Below are 24884 nucleotides of genomic sequence, written 5' to 3' on the forward strand. Positions count from 1 at the left end.
AGCTGGGACATATTTTTCTAAAAAGTCATTGGCCCGACTGTTTCTTCTGGGAACCATCTGGAGTGGGGCAGTGGGAGAGGACAAACTGCAGTCAACCCAAGGTTTGATTGAAACCTGAAGCCTTAGTGGATTTGAGCGAGGACTAGGATAGAGAGCTCTCACCATTTTGTGGAGCTTTGTGAGCTTTTTCCTTCTTCTACTTCATCATTTTCCACAGTGGCCTCATAATTTCCTTCTGGTGGATCCATGCCGGGGGCTTACCGATTATTACTTGAGGATGGCTCTGGTGAGAGGGAAAACTTGGTGGAATTCCCCTTGAGCTGCCTTCCTGGAATGAACCTGGGTTGAGAAATCGTCGGGCTGTGGGCATACAGATAATGCCTGATAGACAAGTCATGGTATTGCTGCCACCATCTTATCAAATGCGATAAACTGGGACTGCATTGTAGCAGCAGGGTCACAGCCTAGGAAGGTGTCTGTGTGTGTGTACGTACATGTGTGTGCTTTCTCTTTTTCTTTTGTTTTTGTTTTTCTGTACTGCTATTATAAGGCTTTCATAAGCTGAAACTAAGAGGTACATGAACAAACTTTTTTTTATTGCGTGCGTGTTTTTTCTGAAAACTGTTTTTTCTCTCTGTTGGTTTAAAAAAACCAAACAAACCAAAAGATAAAACTCTAGTAGCACCTTCTATAGGAAGTAGAATGATTTTTAAACACTTAGACCTGTAGAGTACAGATTAATTTCTCTAAAAGGACTTTGATGTTTTACTGTTAAAATAAGCTAAGCAATTTGTCTTTTTTCGATAAAAAATGTTATGTCAATTTGGCATATGTAAACAAAAATTTATTTTATGTCAAAAAAGAAAAAGGGACAGGAGAAATACACTTATTCTGGTTTTCTCCCTACCTTTGTTCATGCCATTACATATAACTTCCTGACTCCAGGAAGCACCAGGCAGAGAGGAGCAAGCTCAGCAACATTTTGAGGAAGCACTCAGCTAAATCCAGAAATTAAGACACCACGAAACAACTGAACCAGTGTAGTCAATGAGTTAGTGGCTTGGAAGAAGAAGGAAAAAAGGAACAGGGAACTATTGTGTATATTAAAAGGGACGTAAAACATTTAAGAGACATAAGTGAATGCGATGAGTAGATTTTGCTAGGATCCTTATTTGTAAACAAGCAGAAAACAAATTTTAAAGGTAATTGGGGAAATCTGAATGTAGGCTAGCTTTTGATCTTAAAGAATTATTGTTAATTTTGTTACATAAACATAAGGCTATTATCATTTTATAAGAATGTCTTCCTCCCCCTCCAAGATGCATATGAGGCAAGTCCTTTAATCTCTCTCAGGATTTGTTTCTACATCCGTGAAATGAAGATGACGATTGTGGAGGATTTTGTAGGGTTGATGTGGAGATAGAATGAGATAGTATTAGCACAGTCTGGCCAGGGATTGTTATGTCTTGTTTATTACTATTGCTATCATTATTACTATTACTGTATGAGTTTCATGTATCATTTCCATTCTAGCCCTATCTTATCCTTTAAAACTTTTGTTTCATTGTTTTTCTCTTGGTGATCCTATCAGTGTCCTGTCAGTCAACGTCAGCAGTTATCCTAGGTGGCCTGCTCCACTAGGCTTAGACATCTTGGCCCATCTTGGCCTTGCTCACCATTTACTCTAGGCACCAAGTTCTATACCAGGCCCAGTGACTACCCTGAGTAGATGCGTAGTTACTTGTTGAATGAATTAACTCTATTGTCTGTAAAAGTTACAGCAGAAAAATTAATCTGTATTGAAATACTTCTTATTGTGCTAAATGGTAACAGACTTCTAACTTGCTGGGAGAGGATGTAAAAGGGGCACATCCTTCAGCACTGTAGTGGACACTAGTGTCTGGATTCTCACGCTATTGTTTCAGTCACTCGCTTCTTGCCCACAATCAGGCTCCTCCTTCCTCTTTCTCAGAAAGTACTCATGTGGCCATTTCTTTCTCATCAGATTGTAACCTCTTTAAAAGATGAGAAAGAAATCATATTAGCATCCCTTATAATGTTTTGCACATAGTAGGCAGTTGCTAGCTGTCAGAAGAAGACTCTATTTTTGTACCTGAGATATTTTTGGATATTTTGATGAGTGGGTGGGGGGGTTGGGAGAATATGTGGTGTAAGAAACGATTTTTTTTAAAGCAATTAGGGAAACAGTTGTAGATATATTGTGGAATCCTGTAATTTCTAGCTGTCAAATATTCATTTGGCTATAATTATTATAATGCTTCCGCATCAATTAAACATGTTTTCTCTCTCCATCTTGAATATTCATAATTGGGAGTGTGTGAGGAAGAGGCATTTATGTAATGTGGATTTGGTGTTCAAACGTGGAAAGAGCTGAGATTCATTGAAATAACTGGGAGACCCTAGATGCTGATGTTTCAGAGATGCAGTCTGTTCAAAACCTCACAGTATTGTGACGAGTGAGGTAAATGCTTAAGTCTGAATCTAATAGCTAAGTGCCATTTTTGTTTTAGGTTTGAAAGAGTATCTGTGTAAAGGATCTGACATTAACTTAAAGACTTAAACTTAGCTCAATAATTCTAACAGATGTATTTTGGGTTTTTTTTTCATTTTACAGTTCATTCAGAACATTGCTTGTTCGTGTCTTACCTGTTTTTGTGTAAGGAGAGGTTATGATTTTTATCAGAGTAATATGTGTGAGGCTCATAAACAATGTATTTCCCCACATAAAGAGATAAAGTAGGTTAACAGAATTACCACTACTACTAACTACTAAAGACTGGTAAAGAGTGGAAATGTTATGTTACAAATGAAGTGAACATGTGGAAATCTGTTTATTATTACATTTCAGGATTGAATATTTTGTTTTCTTTTTCTTTAAGAAGAAGCAGTGGGGGAAAAAAACTATGCCTGTTGCATTCCATGCCAAGGTCAATTCTTCATATTTTGTCTGACTGTTTAATTTAATAACACTCAAGCATAGAAGCAATCAGGGGGCCACGCTCACTGCTAAATCCATAGTTATAAAGAAAGTAGGGACTTCAGAACTTCAAAAAAAAGCTGTTCGTTAAGCCCAGACCTAGTTGGAGATCATTTTGAAAAGTGTTTATAATTTTCCAGGATTCCAGGATTAAGACAAGGAAACACAAAATAGAAATGTATAGATTTGGCAATGGCTTTTTTTCCTTAGGTTGAATTACCTTAGAGTTTTCTTTTTAAAAAGAGGGAGCTTGTGTTCGTTGTATCATTTGAGATTTGTTAACTGCTTATCTATAGTCTGTGAGTTTTAGTGAAGTGATTAAAGAATGAGGGACTATTGACCTTTGGTAACTAAAATACTCTTAGATTTTACATCAAGTCCAGGATACATTCACCTAGTTCTTAAACAAGCTTGTTTTAACATGAAGAACACTAGATTTGAAAGTTTGAAATCCTGAGAAATATTTTTTCCATGACTCTGAAAAATAACTTCAAATTGCATTTTTTTTCCTGAGAAGGATAAAGTAGATATATCATGATTGTTTTCTTTCCTGTGTTTCATTTGTGATTGGCATTAATAAAAATACTCTAACCTAACTCAGTTTATTAAAGCAGTATGGATTAAATATTTTGCACAGCCAAGTATGCTAAGTCTTTGAAACTATTTCTAGAGGTTTCAAATAAAAATGTAAAACGCGGCAGTAATGTATAATCTACGTAGGTGTATATGTTGATTCCTCCTGCCCCGTTTTCATCTAAAAGAAGCTCCTCTTTTCTTGCTCCATTTTGTAAACAGGAGTTGCTTATGGCTTGTGTACTGGAAATGCTGCCAGGAAGCAGGGTGAGCAAAGCATCTTTTCCCATGACCCTCACTCTCATGTTGTTCCAAGGGTTCCCTACTTAGAAATGCCTTGATAACCACATTCATTCCTAACACACCCCACCCCCAACACACACAACTGCTGAGTGCCATCTGACTTAGAGTCCAGCTGCAGCTTTTTAAAACACTAGCAGTGAAGGCTTTTACCTAGAGCAGTGAATATCTATGAAAAGATTTTGTGTGATGTATTGCATGTGTATAGAAAAAATTTTTTTAAAAAGATCCAGTTATTTCGTGTCATCCTGTAAGCTAAAAGTTGATTCGTGGTTTTTTTTTTATTCTCTAATTTTGGACTCACTAAAGAAAGCTATTATTGAGTGTGTTCATTCTTTTTGTATGATTTCTGGAACTTTTCCTACTGACAGTGAAATCTGAAAGGCTAAAACATACTTTAGATTCCCTTGTTCCATGACTTTTATCATGAATATAAAAGTTTTTTTAAGAGCCAGCCCTGATGGCTTAGTGGTTAAAGTTTGGCTCACTCTGCTTCCGCCACCCAGGTTCAATTCCCGGGCGGGGATTTACACCACTCATCTGTCAGTTGCCATTTTGTGGTGGTGGCTCACAGAGAAGAACCAGAAAAACTTACAACTGTGTACAACTATGTACTGGGGCTTTGGAGGGGAAAAAGAAGAAAAAAAGGAGGAAGATTGGCAACAGATGTTAGCTTAGGGTGAATCTTCCCCTGCAAAAAAAAAAAAAAAAGTAAAAATAAATGAGAAAAAAATATTAAAAAAAAAGTCTTTTAAAAGACCAGGTTATGCACAACCAGAGGCACTCACAACTAGAATCTACAACTATATACTGGGGGGCTTTGGGGAGAAGAAAAAAAAAAAAGACCAGGTTATGCTGGTCACCATCCATTCCCCCTTCACCTCCCAGTTCTTATATGATGCCTTCAATTTCTTCCTTTGGTATAGAGGGGAAAAAAACATTTACTTAATAAACACAAGGGCTCTGAATTTCTCTGATCGTCCCACCAACACTGTGAAGTAAGTGGTATCATTCTTCTTTTATATATAGAAAATTGAGACTGCAAGGAAGAGGTGAAGTCATTTGCTCAATGTAAGAAAAAGCTAGTCAGTCGTGGAACTAGGATTTACACCTGTCTGTCTGATACCAAAGCACTATTCGTTGCCATTTGACAATAATACTATTCAAGCCATGAGCATTATCCAGGAGCTTTATGTTCTAGGGGGAAGGAAAAATGCCCAGAAGGTAGAATTTTATAAGGAATGGTTCTTGAAAGTGCAGGAGGCTGGTGCCAGAAAGTGTGAGGTGAAGCCTTGGGTAGATGTGCTGCTTCTGGTAGCTGCCCCCTCTGCTTTCTCCTGTGGTCCAGTGTCAGACTTTCTGCTCCAGAGAAGATGCTGCCACTGCTGTAGTTTGACACAGGATTGGATGAAGCTTTGGAACTTTACTTACTGGATTATTTAAAAAACACATATGTAGAGTAAAGGGGGTAGTGGTGGTTAGACTTTATTTCCCCTGTCCTAGGGAGACAAAAGCTGACAGGAAGCGTAGTTGTTCCTGGAGCCAGGACATGAGGCCTCATTCCAATCCCCATGGGCTTGGGTGGAAAAGCAGCAAATGTGTTTGATGGACTACAGGGACACTCACACGTCGTGAGAGGGGGGAAGAAGGAGCCTTGTTCTTGATGAGACACGATGCCTGTTCAGAAGCTGCAATGTGTGAAGGTTAAGTATGTGGGATAAAGGAACCCCCATTGTGGGTTGTTTCCTGTTACTGCCTGTCCACCATTCTACCTTGTAACTGACCTTTACACATCCCTTGACTTCTCTCTGCAGCCCCTAGACTAGATTGAAGAACCTCGAAGGCCTAGTGTCCTTGTCCTATCTCGGTTACTAGAAATTTGAATTATGTTACATGAGTTAACTGCTCTAAGCCTAAATGAAAGTGTTAGAAGACCCATGTTACTGAAATGCTGCCTGGAAAGCAAATTTCCGTGGACGACTTTTTTCCCGTGATGTTCCATGGTGAGAGTAGAGATTAATCTTGGTAAAATAACTTGGTACGAGAAGTACTTATTTTAATCTGAAAATTGTTATTTTGTCCTTAACTAAGTTTAGAGCAAGCATTACTTTGCGTTTGTCCTAGTGACTGCAGTGTGCACTGCTGGCGTGCCCAGGTTTAGAGGGAAATCCATGAAGTGTCAGCTTTAACCTGGGACTTCAGACCCTTCTATTTTAGTTCTGTGGATTTAAAAACAAACAAACAAACAAACAAACAACAAAAACAAACTTGAGAGGTGATCTTAGTGATGGCTTCAGGAAGCAAAAAGCAAAGGGCAGCTGCTCTGAACAAAACTGCACCTAGTCTTCTCCCCTTTTCTTTCCCTAAGCTAGTTCCTACTGAAGCTTTAAACCATCTGCTCCGGCCTTTTTCTCACTGTGGGTCAAATACTATCATCGGGCTGATCCTGTTGATGAAAGTAATCTGTTTATTCCCCACCAGGCTATCAACTCCTGGATGCGATGAGGTCTTATTGTTTTGTATACCTAATAGGTAGACCTTTGTGTCATGTTAACTGATTGTCACTGTCAAACTAGAATGAGTCTTCCTTCATTTCCTTTGGAACTTTGAAAGGAAGCTAGCCTTGAGACTGACAGGGCCATAACGTCACAAAGTGACATTAGTTCAGTGACCGTGGTTCTTAGTTGATTGTCCTACAGGAGCACAGTGCAGGAGCAGCGAGGGTGGGAATCCGAGGGTTTTACTTTTAGTGTTGTAAATAGTTGAGGTTTCAGGTTTGTAACCTGTGGTTGGTGATGGCAATGTGTTTGAACTGCTCTGAGGCTCCTCTGGAAGAAAAGTGTTTTTATAATTTGAAGCAACAGATTGTATTAGTTAGAAATCCTTCTTGTTTGAATTACTGAGCAGTTATTACATACCAGGCAGTGGTCCCCCTCCTTAGGCCCAGAGAAGTCATCCCCTAGTAACTTGTCACATGTAGTAAATTAATGCCAGCGGAAGTGGGATTATATCCCTTGGCTTCTGACTTTCTGTCCAGTTATGTGTGAGTAATCCAAAGTCTACATATTTTTAAGTCCCATGAGGCACAAATGTTTATGTTAGATGAGCATTTTAATTCTAAATCTTTAACTTTGAGTTAATTCCCTTTAGAACTACTTATAACCACATGATAAAATGGGTATAAGTGAAATTTAAACTGGTTGATTTGGGGAGAGTTTTAAAAAATTTCCTGCCAAATTGGTAAGATTCCTGGAGCACTTAATCTTAGTAGTTTAATCTATGTGATTAAGTATAGGTTTTTACCAGTCATTGTAAACAAGGGCACTGGGAGATTTAAAAAAAACTCTTCCTCAATTTGGAATTGACATACTGAGCACTGACAGAAATCAGACATGTTTAAGATCTTTGGTGGGGAAAGAGAGAGCTAAATAAAAGACTTTCATGTAACGAGTGCTAGCTTTATAATTTAAAAAAGCTGTAGTCTATTGAGGATGGCCTCATTCCATCTCAGAAGCCAAGTGTACTTTAAGAAACTTTGAGTTCAGGCCATGTCCATCTTTATGTGGATTCCTCTCTATCTCCTTTCTCCTTGGCCTAGTTCTAATCCATACTTGTAGGAAATAAACTGTGAAAACTTTAGTCTTTGATTACTTGGTTCAGAGTAGCTTTGAAGAAGATTGCTAAACAGTGGAATGCGTAACTGGGAAACATTCGTTTCTTTTAAAGTGTGTTAAAAATGTCATCGATTCTGTTGGTGATGTTTTAGTTCCAGCATATTTCTTTCTATACATTCCTACAAAATTACTCCTAAAAGGAGAGGAGCGGAAACACATACCCATTCTACACACCTACCCCTCTTTCTCTATTTGAGTAAATCACAGTATAGTTCCATTCTGCCTATCACAAGCCAAAATTTGTTTCTTTACTTTGTCCCATAATATACACTCTTCCATAATATACATTTCTTTTCATATAAAAATAATAGAGAAGTGCTATGTTTATCCTATGTCACTCTACTACAGGATACACATATCTCGTTTTAAGAAGGTTGCTGTTAGAGGGTCTTACTGTATGCTTTTAGTCTCATTCCTCTGTTTATGTAAAGTTAAGTAAGTACCTTGTATGTACCAGGTCTAGATCTGTTTGTTGAACAGTGAAGAAAATACACAAAAACTTGTGCTTTCATAGAAATTATATTCTAATTGGGAGAGACAAATGAATAAAATGTCATAGGTGAGATGGTGATAATTGCTACTGAGAAAAATTAATCAGAGGAGGTTATATATAGAAGTGTATGTCTGTGCATGCGTGTGTGTCCTGTAGGGGCTGCTACAGTTTTGAATAGTTTTGGGGAAGGCCTTACTGAGAAGGTGACATTTGAAGACCTGAAGGGAGGGAGGACCCAAGGTTATGTTTAGATAATTCAAGTGCCAATTTCTTCTTGAGGGAAAAACATTTCATTTTGAGTAAATTCTCACTTATTTTAATCTTTTTTTTTAACTAGCTGGTATACTGTTATCACTTGTCTGTCACTGCCTTTGAGTAATCTGGAGGTGATTCTAAATTAAGTCTTTTGACAAATTGACGAACTTCGCTCAGACCTACTTGACTAGAGTTAGAGAAAATACTATCTTCAGTGTCTTTAATTCTGTGAAGTTTGTTCTCCGTTCATCTCTAGCAGTCGTTGCGTAGTCTGACGTTCCAATTCACTTTAATTCTTACTTACCAAGTCTTTGGGTGATAGGAAGTGGAGTCTTTGTGGACCGAGGGATGTAGAAATTGCATAATAGGGAAGTTAATACATACCTTTTGATTGATTAAGTGAGCCTTATGTGGGAAAGTTTTGATAAAATGAACTACTTTGTTAATTTTTCCGTCTCTTGCATCATAACGTTTTCAATAAGTACAAATTAATGAGTTTCTTAATTGTTTTAGGATTTATTGCGCTTTCAACTGGTAGGGAGTTAAAATTTTACCCTTGCTTAAACAAATGATTTCTTAGCACAGAGAGTGCACGTTCATAGCCCAAAGATTTGTTTGCAGGATAACACTCAAGGTATTTAGGAAGAAAATCTCTCAAGCCCTTTAGAAACTCCCATTTACATGTAAGTGATATGCTGATAACATATCAAGTTTACTGCTCAATAAAGCTCAAACCCCAAGGAATTCTACTTGATCCATACTTCTTTACTCCCTTCCTTCAAGAAGTTGTGATTAAAGAAATACACAATGTAATTTCAATGAAATGATCTGATAATTTAGATGTTTAGTCTGATATTCAGTGTAACTTTTTGTAATGTTGCTATTGTAGCAGATATTAGTCACTTATAAGCTTGATTTCTAAGGATTCTCATAGAGAAGTCTAGGTATACACTTCACTATTGTGATATGGCTTAAGTTACTAAATTAGCTGAAGACAGTGCTTACCCCTGCTCCGCCCCCACCGCAGACCTGTGCAATTAGTGCACAAACTTTACTTCATTTACCATAAAGGTCGCTGACCTTGAATCACGATAGGCTGGCTCCCTACACTGCACTGCATCTGAACTACCTGTGAGTCTTAGATTATAGAGATTTTCTATACTTAAAAAGTTATGGTCAGGGACCATGTGCTGCAAACAGAAACAGTATACACAATTTCCTTTCTTGGTTGTATATCTCTTCTCATGAATTTTCATCCTGAAAATACAGAGAGAGACTATAGTGCCTGACGATCTTGTTCGTTACCTGGAGAGCCCTTGTTAAAATATTGCCCACAATCCTACTGTTTCAGCATTTCTAGAAGTCTCAGGTGGCTTACAAAAGCACACAGGTGCTGGGAGCTGCCTTCAGCTCTTGTTATAAGCTTGGAGCCTCCTCTGCCAGAAACAAGCCCAAGGGTCTGGGTGGCTTGAAGCCTTCAGGCCCTATATATGCCCAAGCAGTGAGAAACTAAGCTGGAGAGAACTGATTTATTTCCCACTCTCCTGTGGTTAGGGACAACAGAGGTTGAATACTTCCAAAGCAGGCTTTTCAAGGGGTTAGGGTTTTGTGGCATTCAAAGATAGGAAAGGCGATTGAGGCAGTGCTCTGTAATTTGTTTAGTTAGGTTATTAGCTCCTTGAGGTTAGGCATGATGCTTCTCTTTACTAGACAACGTCAGATGCTCCAAAAGATGCCATTGTTCAATATGACTGAGTGAAGCATAAAATATAAAGATACATGGTGACTCATAGAGCCTAAGTTGTGCAGTTTTTATATTTTAATCTCTCTAAAATTGGGTATGGGTCTTACAATTTAGAATCTTAGAATATATGAGCGATGGTAAATAAAAATTACAGCACCTCAAAATTTTAGTAGTTAAGCAACTGATATTAGTAAGTTTTGAAGTAAGCCAAAAATACTAGATAAGAAGAGCTGAAAACCACATATATATTTAAGTTTTTGAATTGAATGGTGACCTAATCACGGGCTGACTACATGTTGTTTAATAAAAGCCTGGCATGAATTGTGTGTATCATTTGTTTGAAAAGTCCCTTTATTTGCAGCAATAAAATAGGGACAATATGCCTTCCAAGTGTGGGAAGCTCTGAAGCCAGACATAGTTGCACAAGTTGACACAGTTGGAATTCCTCAATTCTGGTTGCTAAATAAAAGTCTTAGCTATTCAGAATCGCAGCAGGCAGTAGCCGACTCTGTACAGATCACTGAAGTGCATTCATGTTGGCAACTCAAATAAATAGCATGGTGTATATGTGAAGGAGTTGTAGTTGGATTACAAGATTGAGATTTACAGTTGTATTTCTATACTCTAATAATGAGCGAACAGGAAGAGAACTCAAGAATGCAATCCCATTTACGATCGCAACAAAAAGAATAAAATATCTAGGAATAAATTTAACCAAGGAGGTGAAAGGACTATACTATGAAAACTATAAGACATTTTTGAAAGACATCGATGATGACATAAAGAAATGGAAAGATACTCCATGCCCATGGATTGGAAGAATAAATATAGTTAAAATGTCCATACTACCTAAAGCAATCTACAGATTCAGTGCAATCCCAATCAAAATCTAAATGACATTCTGCACAGAAATAGAACAAAGAATCCAGATGGGGCAACAAAAGACCCTGAATTGCTAAAGCAATCCTGAGATAAAGAAGAAAGCTGGAGGCATCACAATCCTTGACTTCAAAATATGCTAATCAAAACAGCATGGTACTAGGTGCAAACACAGACACAGATCAATGGAACAGAATTGAAAGCCTAGAGATAAAACCACACATCTTTGGACAGCTAATCTTTGACAGAGGAGCTTAGAACATACAATGGAGAAAGGAAAGTCTCTTCAGTAAATGGTGTTGGGAAAACTGGACAGCCTCATGCAAAAAAAATGAAAGTAAACTTTTATGTTTTGCCATACACAAAAATTAACTCAAAATGGATCAAAGACTTGAAAGTAAGACCTGAAGCCATAAAACTATATATAGAAACTATAGGCAGTACACTCTTTGACATCAGTCTTTCAAGAAGGATCTTTTCAAATACCATGTCTACTCAGGCAAGGGTAACAAAAGAAAATGTAAACAAATGGGACTTCATCAGACTAAAGAGCTTCTGCAAGGCAAAGGAAACCAGGAACAAAATGAAAAGACAACTCACCAACTGGGAGAAAATATTTGCAAATCATATGTCTGATAAGAGGTTAATATCCTAAATATATAAAGAACTCACACAATTCAACAAAAAGAACACAAACGACCCAATCAAAAAATTGGCAGATGATCTGAACAGACATTTTTCCAAAGATACATAGATGGCCAACAGGCATGTGAAAAGATGTTCAGCATTACTAACCATCAGGGAAATGCAAATCCAAACTACATTGAGATATCCACCTTACACCTTTAGAATGGCTATAATCACCAAGACAAAAAAAATAACAAATGTTGGAGAGGATGTGGAGAAAAGGGAACCCTCATACACTGCTGGTGGGAATGCAAACTGGTGCAGCCACTATAGAAAACAGTATTGAGATTTCTGAAAAAATAAAAGTAGAAATACCACATGACCCAGCTATCCCACTACTGGGTATGTATCCAAAGAACTTGCATTCAACAATTTAAAGAGATTTATGCACCCCTGTGTTCGTTACAGCATTATTCACAATAGCCAAGACATGGAAGCATCCAAAGTTTGCAGCAACTGATGAATGAATGTGGTATATATATACAACGGAATACTACTCAGCCATAAAAAAAAGACAAAATCATCCCATTTGCAACAACACAGATGGACCTTGAGGGTATCATGTTAAGGGAAATAAGCCAGACAGAGAAAGACAAACACTGGATGATTTCACTCGTATGTGGAAGATAAGCAAACACGTGGACAAAGAGAACAGACTAGTGGTTACCAGAGGGGAAGGAAGTTTGGGGGTGGGCATAAGGGGTAAAGGGGCTCATATGTATGTGGTGAGGGACAAATAATAATGTACAACTGAAATTATACAATGTTATAAACTATTATGACCTCAATAAAAAAAATGAGATTTGCCTCCATGTTTTCTGATGGTTATGATTAGTCACTCCAAAATAAAAATACGAATACTTTAAACATATGAAGTGTATCTTCTTCAGAGCCACTTATGCATTTTTATAATGACTGTCCCATGTAAGTGTATAATACACCAACAGTTAAAATAGTTACGTAATAGAAATATAGTAAGATCCATAAGAATGAGAGATTTTTTTTAAAGTGAAAAAAGGCTAAGAAAAGGAAAATTGTAAATGATGTGATAAAAAATTTTTTTTATTTGCTACTGAATTAAGCCCAACAGGATAGAATTGTAGGTACAAGAGCAATATTTATTTAAGGTGGTATTGACCTGGACATGGGAGATGAAGATTTCAGCCCTGATTCTTTTGCTTAGTTTAGTCACTTAACCTTGGGCCTTAAGTTTCTTTATCTGTGAAGCAGAGACAATAATCTACCCAGTCTTTTTCCCCAGTAGGGTTCCAATGAGATAAAGGGTATAAATATGATTTGAAAAATCTCATCATGTGTATTTAAAGTGGTGAGATGGCTGTAATAAGTCCATTTATTAAAAGCAGGACATTTGGAACTTAAATTAGAATAAAAAGTAATAAAATAGTGTATCCCGCCAAAATCATCTGTATTGTGATACCTTGAAGTGGGATGGAGGGTTGGCTCTAAAGGTGCACAATGAAATCTACAATGTTAAAGTGTAGTTTTCCTGAAATAGTCTGAAAAATTGCTTTAGTGTTTCAAAATGGGGTAGGGCAGCAGAAAAATGAAGTCTGTAAACATATGGGATAAGAAGTCTCTTGAAAACAACTTAGAAAAAACACTGTGTAAATGGAGAATAATGATCTTTGTGCCCTTAGTTCCCTGGCAGCCCAGGCTTGACCCTGTTTTACAGAGTCCTCCTTTTCTGTTTCTTTTTGAAAGAATGAGGCATGATGCCAGCATACTTCCACATCTCGTCCAAGACAGAGGCTTATGTATTTGCCTTTCATTACTATTCATTATAAAATATTTTCAGTCTTTAAGAGGATGTTAGTCATGTTATGTGAAAAAATTCTTTTGCCACAACCATGCTGTTCATTTATAGCCATGATATTGCATGATAGTATACACTTAAGTTTGGCCAAAGAAAATCAATAAAAATACAATAATGAAAACCCAAATATGCTGTCACAATAAACATAGCCAGCCACTTAAGCTATAACCACATTCTAAGCTTGTGATTCCACTTAAATTGTGCTTAGAAAATTTTTGGAGGTTCGTGTGTGTTAGCTTGTTTCTTTGCTTGGTTAAACAGATTTCATTATTGGGTCTGGGAATGTTTTTCTTAAGGAATGCTGGAATGCAGATATCTATTAACCACTGAGATGATAATAAAGTTGTAGTAATAATCTGAATCATCAGAGGCAATATGAGTGTTGTACAACTTTCATTAGTGGTGTATGGTGCTAAAGAGCTGATGGGAAAGTGTGTTTAAGTAAATGGTAAATTTACCTTTTGGGATAGAGATGTTTGTTGTGACTTTAGTGTTTCCTTGGTTGGCAGGCACTTTGGCTGCCTTAAATTTGCTGCCATCATAGTGGTGACTTTTTAGGTCCTGAGAGGTAAGCTTAATGCAGGTCTATTAACTGAGAGCCAAGAATAGCATGTCTTTCTAATCAGTTTTTTCCTCCTGAAAAATAATGGTAGTTATAATTACGATAGTTTATCAAGCTCTTACTATGTGCTATTCTGAGCCCTTTACATGCATGATTTCATTTGGTCATTATAACAATCCTATGAAGTAGGTATATTAATATTATCCTTATTTTATGGATAGGTAAATTGAAACTTGAAGAGCTTAAGTAACTTGTCCACATAACAAAACTGAGAGTTTATCTAGTGTATCTGACACCAAAAACCTCACTTTTATCACTTTTTAAATGGGACTTCTTTGTGTTAGAAGATGATGCAAGGAAATAAAAGTCCACATTCGCCTTCTCTCTATTGATTTAAATTTGTGGGACTTAATTTTTTTTTTTGACTAAATGCTCTTCCCATCAAGCTTGATTGGCCCACCAGAATCATTTTTAGACTTGGATTGCTTCTAAAGTAATGCTGAGATTTTAGTTTAGGATCTAAAACTTCTAGGCTGCTTTTGTCAACTTCTACTGCTTTGCTTTTTGCCCAGCTTGCCAAAAGATCTTAAATGAAAGAACTTTCCAGCCATTCTCTCTGGCTCATCAGATCTCATCTGTTTGATTTGATGTTTAGGTCATTAGCTATGTCTGTTTACTGGGGCTCTGGTTTTCCTGTTTCTCACAGCACCTTTTATTGCTTGAGAGAAGTCTGTGTCTAACCACCTGGCTTCTTATCTCTAATTGCTCTTTGCTAGTCCTGGGAAGGCCTTAGTTTACCTTTCCTGAATACTCTGAATTCCTGCGTTCTGTTCTGTTTATTGACAGCATCCTATTTTCAAAGCCCTATGCTGGTTGCAGTAAAGACTGGAGAGGTTCTTAGCCTTCCACAGGCTTACTGTTTGGTGAGAGTTATGGGACTTAGACACAAATAAATATAATAATATAATGCAAAATTGTAGGGGATAGCAATAGACATTCAAAAAGGAAGAAGATTACAGTAATGTAGTACCTACCAAAATTTTCTCTCAGAGGGGAACATATACCTTCAGTAGTCTGGGGCCATGGCCCAAATGGGCTGCCTTGATGGAAGTAATAAGACATAAGTTAGTTCATGTGAATTCAGCTTTACTCACAACATACGTGCTTTAAAAAATGTGAAACAGGATAAAACTACTTAGCTTCCTTCTCCCCAATTTTCTAATAAAAGTTATAGTACCAGGAAGATACACTAAAAGTATACATGGCTTGCTGAACCTCTGGCACACTGCTGTGCATGACAAAGCATGTCAGTATTTGATATCTGTATGTCAGCAGATATGTTACCCTGGTTGGATTATTTAGGGTGGCTTTCAGATTAGTTAATTTAGGAAGAGGCATGTCTTAAAGATGCTTTAAAAAGACCAGAGGAAGCTACCTGCACCATCCTTAAGTAGAGCCAGCTGTTCTTGTAAAGTATGAACAGCTTCACAGTAGATCTGTGTACTTCTTTATTTGAAGACGTTTGAAGGTCATGGTGGAGACAAAGGGCTATTTCCAACATGGAGAATGACTTTGTGGATGTTGAGAGAGTTGAAGTTTACATTGATTCGCTTGGCTGGAATATTGAGTGTGCAAAGAACAGTTTGAGAAGAAAACATGGCCGTAAAAACATGGAGGAAAGATGATATGCTTGAATTATCTAGTGGGTAACAAATTTGTGTAGTGCTTTAAAAAGGAAATTAAACTAGTCCAATCATGATTTAACCACAAATGTATTTGGCATATGAAGACAAGAAGGGGCTGATGGAAAAAGGAAGTAAGTTTTAAGAGTTGGCAGCAGGCTGATATGTGACATGAAAGATAAGGTAACATCTAAATGCTCTTCCAGAGTCATTGTCTTGGGTAGATTCCTCATAAGGTCAAGAGAAGAGTGGGCTGGAAGTGAGGCTAGAACACTAAAATGCTTTCAATTACCAAATCTATTGATAAGAGGTTAAGTTGTAGATGCCCAGCAAACAGTGGAAAATAAGTGATTGGGCTAGAAAATAGGTCATGGGTAGAAGGGTAGACCAGGAAGCCTGGGAAAACATACCAGGCCATCCTGGTGTTGCCAGAAAGCTTAAGAAAACTCCAAGGTCCTCCATGTTGGGTAAGTCTCTATTTTTGGTTAAATCAAAAAAAGGCAAGGGGGATATCTTAGAAAATTTTGCTTGAAAATTCCCGCAACCAAACTTAAATCACCACTTAGGAGTTGCCTGCATATACTCTGACAGTACTTTTTATTTTTTATTTTTTAAAAAATATTTATTTATTACTATTATTTTCTTCTTCTTCTTCCTTCCCTTCCCCCTCCCCCTTCTTCTTCTTCTCTGCAAAGACCCCCAGTACATAGTTGTAGATTCTAGTAGTAGGTCATTCTGGCTCTGCTACATGGGATGCCGCCTCAGCATGGCTTGATGAACGGTACCATGTCCACACCCAGGATCCGAACCGGTGAAACCCTGGGCCTTTGAGGCGGAGCGTGTGAACTTAACCACTCTGCCATGGGGCCGGCCCTGACAGTACTTTTTAAAAGAGAACTAGTATTGAGGTGAAACAAGGTGGCTCAAGACAAACCCTTCTGGAGGAAAGAGTGTGAGGATGAGACATCTCAAAGGAGACAGCAGAGGAATGCTTATTGAGGCAGGAAGAGAATCCTTGTAGAATCTGCAGTGCGCCATTGTTTTCTTATCCCCCTTTTCAAGTTTTATTTCCCCAGGGTAGGAAGATGGGTGGTTTATTTCATTCTTTGAACTTTCTATTTTTAACTTGGGTAGCAATAGTGAAGTCTTTGTGGTTTTTAATTTTTAATTTTTATGGAATTTATAGCTTTATAGAAACTGGATAAAATCTGGCCAAGTGTTGGTTCCTGTTTGTTTTTAGGCTGGAATCTTCTGGAACTGCTTGCCAGACACATATCATTTATGGGATTACGAATGGTTTGGTCTTCATTAGAGACCAGCTATTTATTTTCACTAAAGCTCTCCTGAAGATAGTAATTTAATACATGGCTTAAGTATGTTATTCTTACAATGAAAATATTTCATATTCTGCATTTGCCATCATAATACATAGTGGTGTAATAGTTAGTGTTTGTTGAGAACCAGTATTTCAGGTTTCTGTTCTGTACCTAGATACTGTGGTAAGCTAATATTAATTTCTAATGTGTGTGCTAATTAATGTGCTAATAGTAATTTGATGTAATATTCATGACTGTCTTGCCAAGGATTAGTACCTTCCTTTTGTACATGAGGAACCTGAGATTCAGAGAAGCTAAGTGCTTGCTCTGAGACATGGTGCAGTAAGCGGTGGTTCCTGGATTGGTGTCCATGTCTGCCTGACTCTTGTGCATACTTACTCCATGACAGGAAAGAATGATTGATTCTAATGAAGAACTTCTTCCCAGATCTGAGCAAATTCATCACGTAAGACTTTAGTTCATCACTGAAAACAGATGCTTTGACTTGTATTGCCTGCCAGAAGGGTGGATTTATCCACTGCAAAACAGGATACAGAAATAAGACCCTGAACACACATCTGGTATAGAAATGAATGAGGCCTTCTAAAGCTGGGCTAATTTGTTTTATCAACTTTACAGTGCCAGAACAACCATGTTGTTCCTTCCTGGAATACAGCAACTTAATTTAGTGGCCTGGAGTAGTCTGTGCTTTTTCATTTCCTGGGGGATGAAGAACGTTGCATCAGGGCCCCCCTGCCCTCTGGTGATTCTGTCTGCAGTGACCGCCCATGGACATGGCTGTTCTCGCATGGCAGTGTTTCTCAAGGCCTTCAAGGAAAGAGAGTCCTTCATTCCGTTACTATAAGTCACTTAATTAATTTCACTTTAGCTCAACATACACTTACTGAGTGATTACTATACCAAACTTTGGCCTGGGGCTTCTTTATGGAGACTTTTCTTTAATTGTTAATATCAGACAACCACTATTTTCTAGCCATTTATGTAAAATAGAAAATAGAAAATTGGGCATTTAAAACTTTGTTCAAGTAAGAGCCATAGTAATGATTTTTATCGACAAGTAGTTCTCATTGTGTTTTTCTTATGCTTTGCCATATCGAGTGTTCTTTTCCTCTGACTTGTTTTCATCTAGCAATCTGACACTTTTCTGAGAGAACACTAAAAACATAACTGCAGGTATTAAAAACCAAGGTTTATTTGATAATTCTTTGACATATTCTGTGTAATGTATGGTATGTTTGTATTAAGTTAAGGCTAGCAGTTATACTCATGTGTCTTCCCAGTGCCATAAGCTTTTCAGTAATTGACTTATAGTGAATCCTTATGTTACAAGTGTGTTGGTGGTAGTTGGTGTACGCATCTTTCTCTCTCCTTGCTCTGGTCTCTTTTGTGTGTGCTTTCTGTTGGGCACTAAGGGCAAAGAGAGATGAAGAATACATACCTACTTCTTCAAGAAGCTTAACACGTAGAACATTATTCAGTTATCTTGTGGCTTTAGAAAGTACAAGAATGAATGTGCCTTTCCTTTGACTTTTAGCATGGTATTTCATAATGCATGTCTAATGTACGTTTGCTGCTAGCTTATTCCATGTTAATAAACATACCTAGGACTCTCTCATATAGTCCAACACATCAAGTCTTACTATCTTAGAATTTATACGGCAGGTAAGGGATTAGTTAGATGTTGTCTAAAGTCACACCCTCTCTGGTTTTAATGCCTGATACTCTTTGGGAATTAGCTATGATATATAGCAGAAAGAGCATCCATCCAATTTGGGAAGCTGAAGACCTGTCCAAGTTGGAGTCCAGCTCTTAGACTCTGGGCAAATTAAGTTAACTTTTCAGAGCTTCAGCCCTCATAGTTTTGTGTGAGAATTAAGAAAAATATGTAAGAAACTTGAAATAGTAAAACATCTTACCAAGACTATTGCTGTCATTATTGTAAATGTATATCAAAGCTTCCCGTAAATATGAAAACATCTGTGCTATTACTGTTGTTTTGGAAAGTGGATAACTCACGTTTTACAAGTGGTTGAAAAAGCCACGTTAGGGATTTGCAAGAATGTGAACAGGAACAAAGGAAGGGGAAAGGTCTCTGGAAGTTTGGCATATTTACCCACTTTGCAGAAATTTGTAATTTCAACAAGTAAGCTCTTATTATATACAAGATATGGTACTGGATACTTGGGTAGTGTCTATAGATGGTAAAATTTCCAGCCTTTAATACACTATTTAAGATAAGGTGGGTAAACTAGATTTATGGATAACTGGATAAAAGGTAAAATAGAGAAGGCACAGCAAGAGAGTCACAACATATAGTGGGAAGTATACAGGAGGAGATAATGCCAAATTGGAAGGAATCAGGAAGGGCTTTTTGGAGGAAATGGAGACTTGAGAGAGAAATCTTGAAAGAGAACATGGGAGAAGAGTATACCCTGAGAAGGTGGAATAACAATATGTATAAACATAAGTACAAGCGACTGGATGGTTTGTTCGTGGTAATGACCAGTTCCTGAGTTTGGTGTGTGTCTTGATAGATGTGGCTGGATATGTAGGTAGAAGCTTCCTTTTGGAAGATTCTGGACATTTTGGTAATTTGGCCTTGCCTGGTGCATTGTCACGTCTTTCAGGTGCCTGTTTTCATTGATTCCTGTGAGAAGCCTTCCCTGATGCACTCAGGCAGAACTGATTGTGCCTTCCTATTGCTACTTCTGTGTGCAGAGCAGTATGGCACTGTGGTTAAGTGGGGATTCTGGAGCCAGGCTCTCTGCGTTGAAATTCTGGCTCTGTTATTTACTAGCTTGTGCAAACTTGGGGAAGTCACTTAACCTCTCTGTGCCTCAATTTCTTTGTAAAATGAGGGTTATGATATCTACTTCATGTGGCTGCTGTGAGAATTAATGGTTTAATTTACATTAAGTGCTTGGAAAAGTATCAGGCGCATAGGCACCACTATCTGTGGTGTCGGTGGTGTTAGTAACCTCTGTTAGACTTTATCACTTGATCTCTGATAGATTTATTTACATGCCTCATGCCTCTACTGGACTGTGCCCTTTTGGAGGGAAAGATATATCCAGTTTTTACCTTTGTATTCTCATTGCTTTGTACTGTCTGCCTTCTGCTTGGTAGTGTGAAGATGATAATTCTACAGCACATATATCTGGATATATTGTACCTGTGAGTCTTGCTTAAATTTAATCCCAGAGAAACTGTATTTCAGGAAGGACTTCATTATACCAGTGGACTGGCTGGTTGTCCTTGTTCTGACGTAGATATAGCTCACTTCCCTAGGTAACATTGTAAAAGTAATTCCATGAACACTTATAAATTAACAGGTAGACTCCAGCTCTTAAGTCTATGTGTAAGAAGAGTTATAATTAAATATTTACTACATGTTTTGTATTTCTCTAGTGAAATAAAGTTTTAGTGTTTCATTAACATCATCTAATCGTGGGTGCTTTAGCTTAACTCTTTGATGTAAAAACACGGCTGACTAATTAAAGCCTAGTGTAATTACTTCTAAGTTATCGTGTGAAAACATGTGAAGACATTCTAGCAGCTTACGCTAATGGAAAGGATGTGATTTGGGTGGTACTTGTAGCATCTTTACTATGTACAACCTTGCTTGCTAGCAAATGTTATTATTCCTCTACCTTCTCCTTAGAATGTGGCCATGGTGGCTCCATCTGGGACCTTGTTATTGTTTGTACTCAAGTTCTAATAGTTAAATAGAAATAGGGAGAAAGAGACATCCTTGCCTAAACTAGATTCCCTGCTTTTCGTGTTTTTATACACTTGATCTTTCTTTTTGTGTTTAAGAGAAAATGTAGATTCTGTCATTTTAGTTTGGTACTTTAAAATTCGACAGTAAACTTTAAAAACTTAATTAGGTTTTCAATTCGAGGACTATATAATCAGATGTCCTCAATTTTGTTTAAAAGGTTTTGGAACCCGTACTTGTGTTTTGTGCATGTGACCAATGTTTAGGAACTTTAGACAATTAGGGAATCATATGTTCCATGTGATTTAAGTCAGTGGAAGGTGTCGGGCTTTCTAGTTTGGAACTGCACACTCAGTAGCAGATGGAGATAAGATGAAAAGTGTGAGCTGGATTCCTTATCTTGCAGATTGGTCAGTATTACTTAACCTTGATGATATTTTGGACCTTATCATTACTTTGAAAAATGAGAACAAATAAAAGGAAAATCAAGAATCCAGACACTTAAAGTTGAACATGTCCTAGTTTGAACTTACCCTTTGCTTTTGGAAATATCATCTGAACTAGTTAAGAACCATATTTTCTTGTATAATCCTGTCTCATTATGCTTCTAAAAGGACTGTGAAAGAATAATTCATGCATTCTTTTTTTTTTGCTTTTTCTCCCCAAATCCCCCCAGGACATAGTTGTATATTTTGGTTGTGGGTCCTTCTAGTTGTGCTATGTGGGACGCTGCCTCAGCATGGCCTGATGAGCAGTGCCATGTCCATGCCCAGGATCCGAACCGGCGCAACCCTGGGCCACCAAAGCAGAGCACGCAAACTTAACCACTTGGCCACGGAGCTGGCCTCCATTCATGCATTCTTGATTGCATCCAGGGTTGAAGTAGACACCCGTCTCTTACACAGGTATACTGAATAACCAGGTTGTCTCTGTCACAGCCTAATAGCCATGTAACCAAGAGAGAATTTGAAGCATCAACAGACTGTTTTCTTGAGCATTTTCCAAGGTTATCTAAGGGCTAACAGCTGCCACCTTCATTCCTGAAATTTATGTTTCTTTTCTGAGATGTTCAACCTGGAAATAGCCAACACGTTTTAAGTGCTTAACTGTGTGTCAGACCTTCTTCTAAGTGCTTCATCTGTATTAACTCAGTTATTCCTTACAATAACCCTGAGAGATGGGTTCTGTTCCACTTAACAAATGTTGGTACCGAGGTACAAGAAAGGTTATGGCACTTGCTCACGATCATGGCACTGCTTGACAGAAGCTGGAAGCTAACCCAGGTAACCTGCCCCAGGTAACCTGCCCCTAGAACTCATACTCTCAATCTCTTGGCAATATTGACAAGAATAGATTGTACAGTGGGCTACTATATTCTTGTTTGGGGACAGGAATTATAGTGCCTTCAGTGTGATCTCTGTGCAAGGACCAAGCAGCTTATTTTTCTCAGTCAAGGAGCAAGGCTATGGGAAGCAAAGGACAGTCTAGGAAGAAATGGTCGGTTGTGGGGGTTGTTAGGAATTCCCTAGGACGAATCTTCCGGATAGCTTATGGAGTTTGAAAGGAAACTCAGAGGAACTTGTGGTGAGTAGGGGAGAGCAGGAAGGATATCTGTTAGAAGGTTCCTAAGAATCCTGATCCACCCATATGTCCCCTGCCCCCGTCTTCACTCTGCTATAGGAATTGCATCTGTGACTTCAAATACAGTTTAGCATAAGGCCTTTATATTGTACATAGAAAAATGGACATTGAATGGGATGCTTTTCCCAAGTCTTGGAGTGTACCTGCATACAGCTTGGCTTACAATTATCCTAGGAGTCTGCTTTCTTTCTTTGTTTTCTCCTAACATTTGATATAGGTGTTATGATTTCTCTACTCTTAGCCAGAGCTGTGCACTTTCAGATAAATGCATACTTTTGCACACTTCCCGTCTGTCTGGAACGCCAGTCAACTTTCACACCTTTATGAAGTGGACTTGAATGATAATAACTAATGCCATTTATTGAGTTGCCTAGAATGTACAAGGCACATACCTCATTTAGTCTTCATAACAACCTTGTGAGATAAGTATTAATTCTCTGTTGTGTAGATAAGAAAAATGCATCTTGGGAAGGATGAGTGATTGTTCAAGGCCTCACAGCTAATTGGTGAAGTCTAGTTCTGATGAAGCCTTTGTTCTTTTCATTGACTGATAATTCACTAAGGAGGCTCTCGTCATCTTTCTTCCTGAAAGCATAAAGCAGAACCATTCTTAAGCTTATAGACCTTTCCACTCTCTTAAACTGAGAGAACCTCTCAAGTAGCATACACAGCTGGTCCCAAAGTTTTACCCCTCTCTTGAGATGAGGTGTTAATCTATGAGTAGCACTTCTTAACAGAGCATGATTTATTGTTTCAAACAAGATTTAAAAAAAAACAAACTGTCTTTTGTATGTGCGTGTGTTTGTATTTCGTTTATGTTGTTGTTGTTTGTTGTTTTAAAAGCCTCTCTGAGGCTGGAGACCTGTGGTCTTCAGAATTGTCCTTGGTGCGTGTGTTGGTGAGTTCTTGGATCACAGTGGTGCAAAAGGTCACCTGCATGTTTGGAGAACTATTCACTTGTGAGTCCTTACTTTGTCAGGTACTTGGGCTTGGTTTCGTGAATGGTGGGTTACGTTGGTAAGTACTGGGGTCGTGTCTAGGCAGGGGGCCACAGTTGTTCTCAAAGAAAGAATTATTCTGACACTTGTTAAAATGGTAAGGAAGACTTTATGTAGGACTGGTGCTATCGGTGTCAAGAGTATCCCAACAGGGGAGAGAGATCAGGCTCCACTGTGAATGCAATAAGAACAAGTCGGGGTAGATAGCCAAGGAGCAGGTTAGGGGGAGGGCTGTATCGGTGGATGGAAAATTACTAAGAGGAGACATCAAGGGTGGGAGGATTCTTGGTGAAGGCAGGCCAAGAATGTATGCATCAAAGGTGGGAGATGAGAAATTTGATCAGATATCCAGAGTGGGGGATTCTCTCTAAACTGGTTAACCACTGAGATGATAATTTGAAGTTGTAATAATAATCTCAATCATCAGAGGCAATATGACGGCTAAAATTGGGCTATGTAGGCCCAGTGAGGACAGGGAGCCAAGATAGAGGCCCAGTCAGGAAGAGGGCTCAGAGGTACCTCACTAAAGATTGATCAAGGAGAGTCTTTGTCTCCTCCTATTGCTTGAAGTAAATGTAAGAGTATAGGTATCGGGCTTGAACCCGTGGGAGATACCATTAAATGAAGTATAGAGTGAATTCCAGAAAAATATGTTTTCCTACTGGCGCAGACTTCTGTGGAAGGTTGGCATGGATGATGAGAATAGTTCTGAGAGGTGGGGCTTTAACACTTCCCTGATACTGCGCTGTCAGATTGATTTATTTTTAATCTTATTTAACAAACTTAATGCTTATTAAGTGCCAGGGTCTATTCTAAGCCCTTTACGAATATTAACTCACTTAATCCTCACTTAAAAAAGCTCTGATGTCGTTATGCCATTGTTAGTCACTCTGTACAGATGAGGAAACAGAGGCCCAGAGGAGCTAAATAATTTGCCCAAGGTCACATAGCGAGAAAGTGAAGGGACTTGGTTTCTACCCAGGCAGCCTGGCTCCAGGGTCTGCATTCTTAACCACTGTCTTAGGGCACATCCCAGGCTGTTGCCTCCCAGGGATTTACTTCTCATTATTCTGGTCTTTTCTATATTGTCTCCAGGAATAAAGAAAAATTCTTTTCCTGGATTTAGTCTCACTCTGGACTTTGTTCAGACTGAAGTCAGGATTGAAGACTATGTTTAGCTTGTGGTCTATAAATCACAAGCTTATTTGTAAACAACCTCTCAGGTGGCCTTTCACCTTAGAAATCAAAACCACATTCCCTGCTTGCTCCACAGTCTGTATCGTATAACTGAAATCAGTGACCTTTCTAATCAAAGGTTGGCTGCTTTTTTTTTTCCAGTAGCAACCTCAATAGCATTCCTTCTTCTTCTTCTTCTTTTTTTTTTTTTTTAGTAAATGTTCCATTTATAGGGAGTGAATGGTAAAACTCTGATAAAGGCTTTGGGAAATTAGCTTCTAGATAATACATGACTGGCACCAAAACTTTCTTAAAGGGGCACATTCCCCTTGA

General features: G+C 38.2%; 1 protein-coding gene across 1 annotated transcript in view; it reads left to right on the forward strand.

The window, feature by feature from the left end:
• Positions 1–24884, forward strand: part of ARHGAP42 (Rho GTPase activating protein 42) — a 262991-nt gene that overhangs the window by 42855 nt on the left and 195252 nt on the right. The window lies entirely within an intron of this gene.

The sequence above is a fragment of the Equus caballus genome, chromosome 7, assembly GCF_041296265.1.
Source record: "Equus caballus isolate H_3958 breed thoroughbred chromosome 7, TB-T2T, whole genome shotgun sequence".
NCBI lineage: Eukaryota > Metazoa > Chordata > Mammalia > Perissodactyla > Equidae > Equus > Equus caballus.